Genomic DNA, 13,408 nt, shown 5'->3' with positions numbered 1-13,408 from the left:
AAGGAGGGTGGGGGCAGAGGAAAGAGGAGGGGAAGGCAGGGAAGGGTGTGATGCTAGGAGCAGAGGAATGTGCAGCGAGGCAGCGAGACTGAGGAATGTGTAGATTCATTTGTGTATAAGGTAATGTCTAGTTTACACAGCGGGGTGGAGCCAGGCTGCCCAGGCGCCTCCAACCACTGGCCTGTATTTAAACGAGGAAAGGGGTGTGGGGAAAACGTCTTCCTTTTTTTTTAGTTTATTTTTATTTTTTTTCAAGCAACACCCACCAAACAAAGACCACACTGTTGACAACGTTGGGTTCCAGTAGCGGTAAACTACCAACGAGAGGATTTACAGAAAATGAGTTTGCTCTGTGATGTAATACAAGTTGGCTTTGTTGACTCCAGCATGACTGAGGCAGCCGAGGAGGGAGGAGAGGAAAATTGGAACAGGACTCTCAGTTAATGGTTTCCAGAGATGATTGAGCAGGGCTGGAGTGGAGGGAGGAAAGTGGGCAATGGTGGAGAATGACTTCGCGGTGCACCATAATTGCGGTAGGTAAAATAAAGTCATTACGATGCTTCCTCGCTCAAGAGGCATTGAGCAATGATTCTGAAATGCCAAGGAAGGTATCATTTTCCCCTACCACCGTATTCATTTTCCCCTAGCTTCTGGAACATTTTTTTTAAAGCCCAACTCTTACATCATGATAAACAGTATTAACATTGAGCAAATCAGTTTTGTTTACTGTTTAGACCACAAGCCTTTAAAACATTCCATTAAAAAATTGTCCCCTGCTCATTCATGAAATTCTCTTTCTTCTTCTTCTTTGGATTTGCTTACATGCATTAGCTGTGCTTGGATGGGGATTTTTCCTTCTTTTTCTGGAATAAAAAGAGTTCATGAGAGAATGACGACTGGGTTATCGTGCAGTATACACTGTTACACCGGATGTGCTGAAAGTCTGCTATGTAGAGGAAAGGGAGTATTTTGAAACAGGTGCAGAAAATTAGAAATGGGAAAATTTCAAAAGAGGGACCGTGATTGTTTTCATTATGGTCCCTTTCTGCAACTCTGCATTTATTTAGTGCCCCACTATGCAGCAATTTTTTTAAAAAACCTCCAAAATGTAAGTCAACATCACCGTGGTTCCTCATATTTTGTTGGTATGTAGAAAGTTGAAATATTTTGCCATTTTTTCCAGACCTAGATCTACTCAAGTTACATGTATGGTTTTAGTAATCATGGAACTGAGCTTGTGAATTCCTTCTATTTGTACTCACCACTGAATTAGGATGGTGAGCACGCAGATCACACCTTTACCTGGAATAAACACAGCACGTGTAGCATCATCTAAAATTGAAATTACTCCACTTTTTTCTCTCATGATCTGACTCTGCATAGTTACAAAGCCATTTTCATTTATTTTACTTGAAGAGAGAACTGGTAAATTTTTGTGGTGGTTAATTGGGCACATTTTGACTGTGAGATATCAACATTACTGTAATGTGATTAAGAGTTGTCATTATTTTAAAACCTACTGACATCCTTATGTGTTCCCTCTGCATCAGGATTTCTCAGTCTCAGCACTGTTGGCATTTTAGAGCAGGTAACTCTCACCATGGGGGCTGTTTTGTGCCTGGTAGGTAGCAGCATCCTGCAGCATCCCTGGCCTCGACCCACTAGATACCAGTAGCATCCTCCCCCCTGTCCTGATGACCAAGAATGTCTCCATGCATTGAAGGTGTCCCCTGGGGGGGGGGGGGCAAAATCACTCTGGCTCAGAACCACTGCTCTGTCCCTATTTTGGTTTGGAAGTTCACCCTCTCCCTCCTGAACTAGGCACTCAGTTACATCTGAGAGGGAATTAAAGGATATAAAGTCACATTTTCCCTCCCACCATTTATTCTAAAAGTGAGAACCCCAAGTTAGGTAAAGTTTTCCAAGGCTCAGGCAAGGGTATTTTAGGGAAAACATTTTCCCACCAGACACCCTAGAGTTTTGTTACACAGAACAGCCTCTCTCGGAATTCTGGCCTTGGCAGGTGGAACCCTTCAAGGCTGCACTTTCCCAGAGCTGTTCAGGAGTAAATGGCCCCACTGACTGAGCTTGAGGGTGTTGACAGAAGAAGAAAGGGAACTACTCGTCAGGGGCCGGAGCAGAGCCCCAGGCCGCAAGTTCAGGGGCTCTCTCCAGGCTCGCTGCCTTCCTCTCCAGCCCAAGAAAGAGGGAGAGAGGCAGGACCACAGTTCTTGCTTTGGAGCAAAGCAGACATCCTCTCTATCCCAGTGGCTGTGGTCTCTGAAGCTGGAACTCTCGTTAAGCAAGGAATGTGGAGCTCTCCGCAGGCTAAGGCAGGCATAAATTTCCTCTGTTTGTTTTGTGAGGACGAGTGTCGACTGCTGTAATGAGATCAGAGGAAACCCCAGGGACGAGGCCTCCAGGTTGGCGGCTGGAGCTGTTTTCTGTGGCTGTTCTCTTGGCTGCTGTTGGAGAACGCAGCCACTCTCCAGACCATGGTTGTGATATGGGAGGTGGTTGTGTCCTGGGTTCATTCCCTGCCCTCTTTGCCTCTCTCCTGCTACCAACGCATCAGCATGTGGTTATCCAGTTCTAAATCATTGACAAGTGAACGTAAGGCACGTTCCTTTACTCTGAACCCAGGACAGACTTAGTGGTGTGTGCAGAGTGCAGGGAGGAGACTGCTTCCTTGGGGTAACAGCTTGCCCGCCGATGCTGGCCGAGGACACTTTTCTCAATGCCCTGCCTAACCCTTAAGCTCTTCCTCCTTGGCGTCACTGTGCTATGAGGAAGAGTTAGGCTGTGAGTCACAACAATAGAGCATACGCTACAAAGAACCTGTTTCTGGCTCTAGCCTGAACTACAGCCACATGGCCATAGAGGGGACCACTGAATATGGCAGAGTTGAGTTTAGGGACCCCAAACAAGAATTTCTGGCGGAATTAGTATATGAAGCTGATGCAGCCTGGCCCCCGACCCCACTCCACCCACTTCCCCCAAATCCTAAGGTATGTTGGATAAAATAGAAAATAATAAGTGCAGAGTGAACTTGAAGACAGGAAAGGGAAATTCCCAGGTGTCAGAAGACATTGATGCTACAGACCTGGCTGTAGGCTCTCGGTTCCAGGGGCTGTTGTGTTTACACTCACACAAGAATTGTTGGCCAGAAACAGCAAGAAGAATTCCCCGAGTCTGTGTGGGGCTTGGAGCGTGAGTGTTTGGGCCACGGGGGTGGGGAGGTAGGAATCCAGTGTTTGAATAGCTGTGGGGCCCCTTGACCCGCTAGTTGCCCATGTGGGGACTTCAGTTATTTTGACATAGATATGAAACTGATTCAAGAGTGTTGAAAGGCCCAGGACCCTGGTAGAAGGAAACGTGAGGGCAAGGTGCACAAAGAGCAGGAGAAGCTGGTGTTGGAAAGGACAGAACTTGAGCCTCAGAAAAGCAGAGGTTGACAGTGAGTCCTGACATTCCTTTGAACTGGGGCCCATCATGCCACGCTGAGCTTTCTTCTAAGGATTAATGAATGTTTATTCCCAGAGGAACAAGGCATCACACCCAGTCTGGCTTACTAAGCAGATGAGTTTCAGTTTTAAGTACTCGCCCCCAATGAGGCGATCGCCTCTCACTACGACTTATCCTCAGGGTATTCCTGAGAATGTTTAAATTCCTTGATTAGAAACCTTTCATGGGAGAGACCACTGGTCCCCTTGAGCTTCTGTAGAGAGATACCTTTGTAGTGATTTCCCTTGTCTTTGCTTCCTTTTCAATGGGTCATCCTGAAGTCCCCCACTGACAGGCTTTCTGTTGAATTATTTTAGCTTCTCACCAAATCACAGGAAATGTGTTTGCCTGAATTGTTCAGCAAACCCCCAAGGGAGAGGGAAGCTGAGATTGTTTGAAGGTCTCTGGGATTCTTTCAGCATAAAATCAAAGCAACCTGGGTAAGTCAGTCACGGTCAGTAAACCTTTGTCCTCTATGAATACAAGTCAGCCTTCTCAGTCCAAAGTGGACAAACGGACTGGGGATTGCCTAGAACTCTGGCCAGCCACCAAGTACATTCCGGGCAGTGATATGCACTGTTGGCAAACATGAGGATGCTAAAATTAAGGCATGATTCTTTATGAATAGGGTGATGAAATCTCATGTTTAGTTTTTTTCTCCTGAGGCATGCAAAGAGTATCTAAACAGGACCCTGTCAACCTAACAGTGACGCCATACTTCTCAAGAGAACATTCTCCAGTATTTTATTCTTAATTTGAACCTATTCTTTCATTTAGTCTCAAAATGTTCCGGCCAAACGAGGAGTAGATATAGATATTGACATGAAAACATTATAAAAGGATAGAATGAGAGGAAATAAGGCTCAGTTGGTGCCAGATTTAAGGAAGATCTTCCTAAATGTTTGCCACCAACAGCTTAGGCCCCTGTTAGAGAATACACAGACTGGGAGGCTTGCACAGCAATTTCTTTCTCACAGTTCTGGAGGCTGGTAAGTCCAGGATCAAGGTGCCAGCCCATTTGATTCCTAATCAAAGGGCTCCCTTGCAGAGAGCTGACTTCGTGCTGTATCCTCACCTGGTGAGGAGAAAGGAAGAGAGAGAGAATGCATGCACACGTGGTATGCATTCTCTCCAAGGTATCTCTTCTTATAAGGGCACTAATCCCATAATAGGGGCTTCACCCTCATGACCTCATCTAAAACTAATTAGCTTTCAGAGGCTCTGCCTGCAAGTATCATCACATTGGGGATTAGGCAACATACGAATCTGGAGGGGAGGGACACAAACATTCAGACTATAACAACATTATAATTAAATTTTGCATGTACTGAGTGCCAACTATGTGTAAGGCAGTGGGATAGGTGCTGGCTATTTGGACATAAAACAGCAAGATCTATTCCCTTGAAATACTTATAATCCAGTAGGGTAGTTGAGGGGTAAACATCTACGTACAATTACGAGCAGAATGAGGTGGTGCCAAATGGTAATGGGAAATAGGCAGAAGGGAAGAGCCTCATTTTTTTTTTTAACACCATGCATCCAGTGCGTTCTTCATATTACTCCTTTTAGTCCTCAGAACAATCTTAGGAGGTATAAAGAATTTCCCCAGATTTTATGGATGAAGGAATAGAGGCTCAGAGAAGGTTTAGTGCCAAGAGGAAGAGCTGACGTAAGACTGACTGATGCGGCTTCAGAGCCCTGCTTTGCCCACCCTTCCCACAGGGCTTGCTGTGCCCAGAGAAGCCACAGCAGTACAGCCCCAGAGGGACCAGGAGACTGGTTGGGAGCTGCTAGCTCTGAGATTTAAAGGAACAAAAAATCCCTGAATGACATGAAAAGTGGACAATAATAGATACAGACTGGCTGACCAAATCCAACCCAGTGGGATGTCCAAAATATTGATATAAATTGCCAACATTGAAAAAGCACATGATTTTACATAATCTGTCAATATTTTTGGCTTTCTTGAATATCAGAAGCTCTGGGAACACGTGCTTTGTTCCTACCTTCCTGGTGCTACACTTGAGTGGCAGGCCCTCTGGGCTACCTCCTCCTCATCATTTTTTCTGACCCGACTATTCCTTCATCTCATTCTATCTTGACCCTGAAGGCATCTGAATTTATGTCCCCTGGTTTAAATAGTAACCCAAGCAAGAGAAGTAAGCTGAGCCAGTTACCTTCTTGGGAGCTCTTGTATATTGTGCCTTTAATTAAGATATTGCTAAATCACTGAAATTGATCTTTTATTAAAGTGATAGCCCCTGAATCTTAGGTATGCTGACTTAGGATTTGAGTAAGTGTGGGAAACCCCCAGCATGTGTGCCTGAAGTAGTCATCCAAAAGCAGTGGACCCTCCACCACTTGGCCCTGGACCACTGACCCTCTACTCACCCCCATCTGGCTCTCAAGACAATTTTTGTGTGTTACCAGCAGTGTCTCTCCCTTTATAATCCTCTCATTTCCTCTTCCTTAGCACAGTTTCCTGTTGAACCATAGTTCATATGCTAGTTGATATTTCAGAGTATTAATTTTCAACTTGCCTGGCCTATCCTTGGGGAAGAAGGCTTCTGATGATGCTTGGTGGCAAGATGCTCTCATCCTTCTGGCTTGGATTGTATGTTGTCTGTGGCATGCTGTGAAGGCAGGGCACACAGGGGAGTGAGGCAGGATGGCCAACATTGTCACATCTCTTGGAGCAGAACCATGTTGTGGCATGTTTGCTGCCTAAAGGTGGGAGCGACAAGGACTCGGAAGTCCTGAAGAACCAGAGCCATGTGTCTGCTCTAGCTCTGAGGATGGAGGAGGACCCCCAAGAAGTTCCTCAGGGGGCATTGCTCTGGTGCTGCTGCCTCTTCTTCAGGAAGAAAGGAGGGACACAGCCACTTGGGAGGTGTGTGTGCGCTGGGGTAGGGGACACAGGTCTTTTTGCTGCCTTGACTTTGAATCCTTTAATTCCAGCACCATGTCCCTTATTGTGGAAGGGAGGAACTGGGGACTGTCCATAATAAATAGTCTTCCATTTTTTGGTCACGCACAAGGATTCCAATCGAAGGTTGTTGGAACTTTACTTCAGAGACATGTGAATTACTCCGATCCATGGAAATTACCCCTCCGTGGTGGAGGATATTTGGGATATTTCTCTCATCTGTTCATCTGATTTCCCAAGTTCCTAAGTCCTAGATCTAGAGAATTTCCTCTGGACTTTCATCATTGTGCCTTCTCTCCTTTTCTCTCCAAAACCTGTTCGTCTTTTTATTACTTCACTTATTCCTTCCCTACAAGTTCTTGGGTCCTCACGCTCCAGCCCTTCGCTGCTAGATTCAGTGGTGGGAGGGGAGGGACTCGAGGCCATTCCACAGTCTGACCTCGGTGCGTTATATCTAAAAGCCGGCGGGAACTTGAACTCTGAGGAGTGACCTACTGGCTCCCGTTGGCCTGTTTCCCACAGGAGTGCCTGAGCTACCCAGCTTGGAGTTATATTACAAAAGGCTTCTAGAATGAGAGTCCTGGAAGAGGGTTGGGGGGGGGGGGGAGTTGGAGCGGGGAGAAAATCCCAGCCTATCATAGTCCATTGATTACTATGTTGGTAATAAGTATTCGTTGCATTTTCAAAGGCCAAGATATAGCACAATACACACACACACACACACACACACACACACACACCAGCCCTTTGACACATTTAAGCTTCTCTTTAAAGTAAGGAGGAGAGAATAAAGTTGGTTCATGCTACACTGTCAGTGATCCAGACTTCCCTCTGTGGTAGGTAGAGATTGATGGTAAATAAACAGTGATGAAAATGGTAGGCCCATTCTTAACTTCACTCCAGCTCCCACTTGCTACCACCCAGGCCACGAGCGTATATAATCCTAGAGAAGCCATAGGATGTGGACACGTCACCGGGAGCCTGAATCTCTTCGTCTTTTCTGCAGTGAGGACTGGCTGGTGAGGGGCACTCAGCCACATCACTGAACCCGTCTCCAGGGCTCTGTTTACTCACCTGCCCTTTAGTTTTTCTCCTTTCTTGGTAGCCACCCCCTTTTCTTTTCATTCTCTCTTCAGTCTCTTCTTCTTACCCGTACCATCTCCCTCTTCTGCTTCCCCACATTTCTTTCTGTGCCTGGAAAGATGAATTGCATTTCATTAACTTCTTAGTAGCCTCAGGCTGACCATGGGCTTTGTTGCCTGTTGAACCAACTCTGTTCAGATAGACTGAGTGGAAGTCACACTTTGGCTTCTGGCACTGGTTTCCCCAGCCACCCCTGAAAGGTATCTGTACTTTCCTTTTGTTTAGTATTAGAAGAATCCAGCTTCTTGAACAATTAAAAAGATACATTGGAAAATAGAATAAAAAAGAAAACTCCCTTAATTCCACAGTGGGAACTCTGGTATCTTTGCCCTCAAGGCTTTATACTCAAGCAACCATCTCATTTTTTAAGCTATGGATTTTTCTTCTGAATTGGCTATAAAACGATCAGGTTCTGTCTATTTCAAAGGAGACTGGAAGACCTTGCTAGAAGAAGGAAGCTCTGTCTTTTCCACTGCTGTCCAGAAGCAATCTAACTCAGTTTCTAATTCTGTCACCCATTTGCTGAGGTGTTTTGTGTTAATGGTAGTGTTTGTGTGTGTTTCATTGAGGGAGGTTTTTTATTTGTGGTCTTTGAACATATTTTAACTCTGTAGTATCTTGAAACGAAGTCACTTGTAGTCCAGGGTCTGCTGCCTGTTACAGCATGACTAAGAAGTATTCTTTTTCCTCCCTGCATCTGGTTTCCTAATTAAGAAAACTACCAATCAGATTGATCTCAGTACTAAATAAGAGTATTAAGATAAAAGTGCATTGCACAGTTTTGAGCACTACATCACTGTATGGTATTCTTAACAATATTTTTTGAAAGATTTATGACCCTATACATTAAAAGATTTTCTCTCTTTTGAATAAACCTTGACGGCAATTTGCAGCGATTATCCACGTTACTTGTAAGCTCCTACACTGAGTCTTATATCATCTTAGGCTCTATGAACGAGAGAAGAGGAAAAAAAATTTATTTGTAATGTTTATTGAGAACTTTCTGAGTGACGATAATATTTCCTTTGGAGAGTTTTTATTCTGACTTTGTTGTAGAACCAACATACATGGAAATAATGTAAGAGCACTTGGGGTTGGGGTGGGAGGGCACAGGAGAAGATGCAAAATTAGTTTAGCGCAAACGGGATAGCCCAGTTCTGAGGGAGTGGGGATGGCGGCATGCTAGGAGCTGGGTGGAATTTCCTTGGGGAAATTATGTTCAAGAATCCTTGTCTGTTTGTTATTATCTTCTTGTGCCCACCTTTCCTGTGTTGATACCACTGTGTACATTTGAATGGAATTGTGACATCTGGCGTCTCTGCCAGGCATTCGGACAAGCTTCCCAGTTAAGTGCTGGGCCCTAGTTTTTAAACAGATCAAATACATGTGTTAAAAAGGAATCGACATGCCTAGAGTTCTGCTTTAAAACCCAGAAATTCATTAGCATCTGCTTCTGGAAAGTCAAAGAGTAAAAGTTATATGCATAATTTTCTTCCAGTCCCTTTAGGATGGGTTAGAATTAGATGCTGAATTTTCTTGGCTTTGACACAATGATTACCCAGGCATCACGTACCTATGAAGGTGTTTGGATGTATTTAAGCTACAAGTCAGAATCCCAGGGTCTCTGTGTGTTGTATGTACATCATTGTTAAAATACGATATTGCTATGACTGAATGTGGAATTTTCTTTGGAGTCAGTGTGTCTCAAATAGCCAGGGAGTGATCTGCAATTTCCTTTCCCCATCTTCTGATTTATAGGAGGAATTTAATAATATTATGTTCACAGAATAGTCATGTGTGTGGAGTAGGAGTTTACATTTTGGAAATGTATATTGTAGAATCACTTTCTTAACGGTGAAAGATGTTGATGTGGAGAATACAGCCTTGGACTTCTGTGCCCTGGATTCCCTTAGGAGACGTGCTTCGTGTTTTTCTCCCACAGACCAAGGCTGACTGCTGAGGACTAAAGATGGGGGCGGGCTAGTGGGATTCTGAGTACTTCTTCCTTTTCCTGTTGGACATTTTCTATATTGTTATTATAATTTAAATTGTATTTTTTAAATTTTTATTATGAATTTTTAATTATTAAATGCACCAGCTAAGATTAAATTGGAGCATCATTGCATTTGAACTAAGCCCTCTAATACACATGTACCTATGTACATACATACATACCTAAGCACATACATTAATTCATTCATACATATACAGCTCTGTTCACTCATTAACCATATGCGTGATGCTCTCAATAAAACCTTTTACAAAAGATAATATATACTTTTGAAGCACTGCAATTCCATTTAAATCTCTAATTCCCATCTTTGTGGAAAGATTCAGATATATAAATTTTTCCTAGATGCAGCCTGAAAAACTAATACAGAAATAAGGTGATTATAAGGCACCTTACAATGTTTTGTCCTCCTCTCAAATCCTCCCATAAACATCTTTCAAAGGAAAAGGCTACAGATCTAATTCAGTGCTTGAAGATATTTTCTTTCTATATTTTCTCCTTAATATTTGACAAACTAAGAATCCTGGAACTGAACAGCGACTGTTTTATTCTGAAATGTAACTGAAACGACTCAGAAAACCTACCGAAAGAACCAACAGCATGGATGAAAACAGGGACCCTTATTTCCCATTTGAGGGCATGTTGGATCATGTGCTTCATTTGGCCCACGGAAAACTGACCTCCTCAATTTCCTGATGGAATACTGCCTCCCAAGGAGCTCTGTGGGGAGTTCTGGCTGTTAAGCCCTGGCAGTGGTACCATGAGGCTCCAGCAAAAGCTGGTCTGCTCCTTTATTCCTTGTGTGCATCATGGGAGGCAGTGAGGCCTGGCACGGTGAGTGCTGCTCACATGCTAGGAGCCAAGGCCTGCACTAGCCACCCTTAAATAACTGACTTCGCTGGGTCATTGGTCATTACATCCTCAGTACCCAGCACCTAGCAAGTACTCAAAAAATAGATATTAAATAAATGCATGTTCTTGTTCCTGTGTATCTGCAGTCACTCTGAGCAAATAATATCCAGCTTTTCCTTGGTCACTGGCATGCCCAGTGTCTGTGGCCTCAAGACTCTTTTTTTTAATTATACATATATTTTTTTAATTGAAGTACAGTCAATTACAATGTGTCAATCCCTGGTGTCCAGCACAGTGTCCCAGTCATGCATATACATACATATATTTGTTTTCATATTTTCAAGACTCTTGATTTGACTCTCTAGAACTGCATTGTCCAATATAGTAGCCACTAACTACATGGGGCTATTTACATTGAACTTTAACTAAAATTACATAAAATTTGAAATTCAGCCCTTAGTTGCGCTAGCCACATTTCAGGTGCTCAGTAGCCACATGCAACTAATGGTTACCGTAGTGGACAACACGGGCATGGAGCCTTGCCATATAACAGGAAATCCATTGGCCACAGGACTGCTCTGGGCCTTCCTGGACACCAGCTGATGGATCTCCTCTTTGTGTTTGCAGTGCAGCTGTCTGCTTCAGGAAGTGAGGTCTACAGAAACAAGGAGAGTCTTTAAGAGCTGCCTCACATTGTGACATGTCTGATCCCTTGCTCCAGTCCCTACAGCATGAACAAGGTAAGGGGTACTCTGAGGACTCATTCTTGGGTCTTCTTTATGGTACCATGATTTTTTCTGAGTGTGGGATGTCTTTCAGTGGTGCAAAAAGTTTGCATCTCCTGCCAGAAGCATTCCAGAGGTTGGCGAGCAGTGTTGACAGGTAGGGTCACAGGAGCTGGTGGTTGTGGGAGTCTTCCAGCGGTGTCACTTGTGTTTGTCAGAGACCTCTGAGCAGCTGAAATATTGTTTGTTAGTATAACTGCCTTTGCATAAATATTGGAAGATTGAGGCTCTGGAGCCAAAAGCTACCTGGGTTTAAATATCAGCTCTTTTAGATACTGGCTTTGAGGACCTTGGGAAAGTGGCTTAACTTCTCCATGCCTCGGTTTCCCCATCTGTAAAATGCCGATGTGGTGGTATTTACCTCATAGGGTTGTCCTAAGGATGAAATGAGTTAGTATGTATACCAGTGCTTAAAAGAGTCCCTGTCTATATTATAAGCATTTGATAAATATCTGCTGTTGTTCTTTTTGGTGTTGGGGACACTGTTGTCCCTTAGACATTGTGGCCAGAGAGTCTTAGGTGCATCTGCAGCATTTCCATTTATTCCCTGATTGATCCAGCAAGCAGCAGTTGATTATCAGATGGGGGATCGATGATGAATGGAGTTTAGGTCTTGCCTTCGGCAGGAGACAGATGATTTGGAGGCACTGTGGCTAGTATTTTAACTCATGTACCAGAAGTTCTGGAAGCACAGAAGGGACATCCAACTTTGGGGGATGTGAAAACAAGAATATAGAGGAGGTGCCATCTTGAGTTAGATTCTGTATGAAGCATGGTCATTTCTTGCACACGGAAGTAGGGCAGGACATTCCAGGTAAAGGAAGCCCCTATGCAGAGGCTCAAAAAGCATATGAGAAACTGTGATGTGTTAAGAGAACAACAAATTTTGGTGAGGCTGGAGCAGGTTTTCTCAACCTTGACATTACTTGTGTTTGGACCAGGATATCCTTAGTAGTGAGAAGCTGTCTTCTGTATTGGAGATATTTAGTAGCACTCCCCTTCCCCCACTTCAGCTGTGACAACCACAAACATCCCCACCCATTGGCCAATGTCCCTTGAGGGGACAAAAATGCCCTGGTTGAGAATACCTGCACTGGCAGAGGATGGCGGATATGAGCCCAGAGGAGGGAAGGGTCACATTCTGAGAGCCACTGAAGGCTTTAAGACAGTGAGGAGATTTCCAGAGACCTGCAAGAAGAGGTAACTATGGGTTCTGCTGGAGTCAGACAGCACCTTCAGATGATTCAGTCTTAAAAACATATTACGGGATTCCTAGGCTTTAGAAAGCCCATGCAGCTTAATGAGAGTCTTTTACTAGGATCCCTGTTCCAGTGGTGATTTTTCTCATGGCCATTTGTTTGGCCTTCTCAGGGGCAGCTGCTTTACCCCAACGGAAGTGATCAGAAAGAAGTAAGCAGCTGTTTTTTGAGAGATTTTCATTTGGCTGAGCCAAGCCAAAGAGAAGGAAACCTTTGCTGGCCTTCCCCCTGGGGCACTTTGGCATCAGTACTTACCTTTCAAAAAAGTTTGTATATTTGTTTATTGAGGAACTGTTGTACAATATTATACAGGTTACAGAAACATATAATACAGTGATTCACAACTTTTAACGGTTATGCTCCATTTATAGTTACTATAAAATATTGGCTATGTTCCCTGTGTTGTACAATATATCCTTGTAGCTTATTTTATATCTAGTAGTTTGTACCTCTCACCCCTCTACCCGTGTCTTGCCCCGCTCCCTTTCCCTCTCCCTACTGGTAACCACTGGTTTGTTCTCTGTATCTGTGAGTCTGCTTCTCTTTTGTTACATTCACTAGTTTGTTGTATTAGATTAGCTTCCACATACAAGTGATATCATACAGTATTTGTCTTTCTCTGTCTGACTTATTTCCTTTAGCAAATGCCCTCCAACAGTTTTTGAGAAGTGAGCTTTCAGAATCCTGGAAGGTGGGCAGGCATTCTTCTCCGAGGTCATGACTGGAGGGAGGAGAAGGGAGGAGATCCATCATTGTGGTCACTGCAGACCTTGGCTTCTATTAGAGAGGGTTTGGTGGAATGAAAAGCTAAGACAACTCTGGGGAAATCTCCGCTTGGCAAGCACAGTTTGCTATGACAGCCCTGCCCTAAGTTTCTCCAGGGCAATGCAAGGCCTGATGTCATGGTTTGGCTCTCGACGCACAGCTG

The 13,408-nt window shown here is 44.0% G+C and overlaps 1 protein-coding gene across 5 annotated transcripts in view; it reads left to right on the top strand.

The window, feature by feature from the left end:
• BACH2 (BTB domain and CNC homolog 2) overlaps positions 1-13,408 on the top strand; it is a 322,272-nt gene that overhangs the window by 68,738 nt on the left and 240,126 nt on the right. For 3 of the 5 annotated variants that reach the window (XM_032484598.1, XM_032484600.1, XM_032484599.1), the window contains exon 2: positions 11,064-11,176. The gene's annotated coding sequence lies outside the window, so the exon portion shown is untranslated. The remainder of the gene's footprint in view (positions 1-11,063; positions 11,177-13,408) is intronic. The other 2 variants (XM_032484601.1, XM_032484603.1) reach the window with 1 other exon arrangement.

The sequence above is a fragment of the Camelus ferus genome, chromosome 8 (genome assembly GCF_009834535.1).
Source record: "Camelus ferus isolate YT-003-E chromosome 8, BCGSAC_Cfer_1.0, whole genome shotgun sequence".
Classification (NCBI taxonomy): domain Eukaryota; kingdom Metazoa; phylum Chordata; class Mammalia; order Artiodactyla; family Camelidae; genus Camelus; species Camelus ferus.
This window is presented reverse-complemented; position numbering and strand designations above follow the sequence as displayed.